We start from the raw sequence: 2,456 nt of genomic DNA, 5'->3' as shown, positions 1-2,456 counted from the left end.
CTGGAAGGGGAGCCGGACAGTTAACCTATCCGGATATCTTCTGCCAGTCCTGTTAAAGGCATTGGGAGTTTAGATCCCGCATAGAGTCAAACTATGAAAAACGAATGTCCCATAAAGGATAACGTAGCTTACCTCGCCAGCTGGACGCTGCGAGCTGAATCCGCGATCTTCGGTAGCGGATGCGGGAGCCTCCGCGCCCTTGAACAGCACCCTCCAGGCCTCTTTGTACGTGGTGTCGAAGAGGCCGCTCAAGGTCCGGTGCTGTGCTGGATCAAACTCCCACAAATTAAAGTCCTGTTGCTGGCAGGGGAGAATCCGGCGGACAAGCATGACCTGGATCACGTTGACAAGCTTAAGCTTCTTGTTCACCAGGGTCTGGAGACAGGACTGGAGTCCGGTCAGCTCCTCCGAACTACCCCAAAGCAAGCCCTTCTCTTTCCAGGAGGTGAGCTGCATGGGGATGCCAGATCTGAACTCGGGGGCCGCTACCCATTTAGGGTCACGCGGTTCGGTGATGTAGAACCACCCCGATTGCCACCCTTTGACGGATTCCACGAAGGCACCCTCGAGCCAAGTGACGTTGGGCATTTTGCCCACCATGGCGCCTCCGCACTCCGCTTGGCTGCCCTTCACAACCTTCGGCTTGACATTGAAGGTCTTTAGCCACAAGCCGAAGTGGGGTTGGATGCAGAGGAAGGCCTCACACACGACGATAAACGCTGAGATATTGAGGATGAAATTTGGAGCCAAATCGTGGAAGTCCGGGCCGTAGTAGTACATGAGCCCCCGGACGAAGGGGTGGAGTGGGAAGCCCAGTCCGCGGAGAAAGTGGGGAAGGAATACGACCCTCTCATGGGGCCTGGGGGTGGGGATGAGCTGCCCCTCTTCGGGCAGCCGGTGCGCGATGTCACTGGACAGGTATCCGGCGCTGCGCAGCTTCTCGATGTGCCCCTCCGTAATGGAGGAGGCCATCCACTTGCCTCCTGCTCCGGACATGGTTGGAGAAGGTTGAGGTGAGATGTGCGGACTTGGGCGCTGGAGCTCGAGTGCGCGGAGATGGATAAGCAAAGGAGGAAGAAGGCGTAGGTAAAAGAGGTGGATCCTTATCCCCTTATATATGGGCGGACGAAACTATATGTCCCCACCGGCCTGGTAAAACTCGCTTATCTCCCAAGCGCCACAATCAATGGCATGGTTGGGTTACCCACGTCCGTTTTGATGGGAATCCCGGAATAAGGGGAACACGATCTCTGCTTCGACAAGACGTGCCAAGGAAACCGCTTCGCTAAACGCGCTGAGGTGGTATAATAAAAATGATTCAAGTAAAGGCTTGGTAGTGGTGTGATGTCACGCCACAAAATACGTCAGCAGATTGAACTTGTGTGAATATTATTCTCTCTACGGTGGTATGTGGAATTCATTTTGCAGAGCCGGACACTATCCTGGTGTTCACAATCTTCTATGAATTATTCGGAGGAGGAACCCGCCTTGCAATGCCGAAGACTATATGCGCGCCAGACTCGTCGTCATTGAAGCCTGGTTCAGGGGCTACTGAGGGAGTCCTGGACAAAGGGGTGTCCGAATAGCCGAACTATCATCATCGGCCGGACTCCAAGACTATGAAGATACAAGATTGAAGACTTCGTCCCGTGTCCGGATGGGACTTTCCTTGGCGTGGAAGGCAAGCTTGGCAATACGGATATGTAGATCTCCTACCATTGTAACCGACTCTGTGTAACCCTAGCCCTCTCCGGTGTCTATATAAACCAGAGGGTTTTAGTCCATAGGACGACAACAATTACAACAATCATACCATAGGCTAGCTTCTAGGGTTTAGCCTCCTTGATCTCGTGGTAGATCCACTCTTGTACTACCCATATCATCAATATCAATCAAGCAGGAGTAGGGTTTTACCTCCATCGAGAGGGCCCGAACCTGGGTAAAAACATCGTGTCCCTTGTCTCCTGTTACCATCCGCCTAGACGCACAGTTCGGGACCCCCTACCCGAGATCCGCCGGTTTTGACACCAACAGTACTCATACTGCTTTTAGCTATGGTTGTTAAGTGCCCCTGCTGGTTTCAGTTAAGGTTGTTAAGTACTCCTGCTGCTTTTACAGTCTGTCGTGTTTCTTCAGTCCTGTGTTCTTCCAGCCGCCAAAACCAAACCAGTGCCGGCGGGGCCACCTGCTTCCGCCTCCCACGGCTGGCTGCGCCTCAGCGCACACATCGCTGCCACACCGTCTCCTAAATCGTTAACGCCGACGTCCGAGGCCTCGTTGTCGTCCTCCGCACGCTTTGGTGCGCTCGCCGCGGCGCCGCCCTCTCGCGTTGTCAACATGATCAACAAACAACAGGAATCGGCAGAAGTACGTGGAGAGGATGACAGTAGGGGCCCACCATGTCAGCATATGGAAAAATAAAATGCTTCCTCCTAGTGTTTTCCTGACATATGGGA

Source organism: Triticum dicoccoides, chromosome 5B (genome assembly GCF_002162155.2).
Source record: "Triticum dicoccoides isolate Atlit2015 ecotype Zavitan chromosome 5B, WEW_v2.0, whole genome shotgun sequence".
Classification (NCBI taxonomy): Eukaryota; Viridiplantae; Streptophyta; class Magnoliopsida; order Poales; family Poaceae; genus Triticum; species Triticum dicoccoides.
Note: the sequence above shows the minus strand (reverse complement) of the source record.